The following is a 352-nucleotide window of genomic DNA, read 5'->3' on the forward strand; positions in this document are numbered from 1 at the left end:
GGCCACCGTGGTACCGCAGCCACCGACGACTCCACATCCTCCTCCGCCACCACCGCCGCCACCGCCACCACCGCCGCCTCCTCCGCCCCCGCCTCCACCACCACCCCCAGCGACTGTAGTTCCACCCCCAATGCCGGGACCAGATACAGACCCGACGCACCCCCACACGTCGGCGCCTGGCCACCCAGGAACATCGGATGTTACGGAAGTGTCCCCAGACCCGCCCCCAGATCATACAATGTCGCCACTGCCCCCGCCGCCTCCACCTCCGCCGCCGCCGCCACCACCACCGCCGATGCCGAGTCCCGATCCACCACCGTCGCCGCCACCACCGGCTTCTGAACCGCCGCTA

The sequence above is a fragment of the Frankliniella occidentalis genome, unplaced genomic scaffold (genome assembly GCF_000697945.3).
Source record: "Frankliniella occidentalis isolate FOCC.00 unplaced genomic scaffold, Focc_3.1 Scaffold5, whole genome shotgun sequence".
In the NCBI taxonomy this organism is placed as follows: Eukaryota; Metazoa; Arthropoda; class Insecta; order Thysanoptera; family Thripidae; genus Frankliniella; species Frankliniella occidentalis.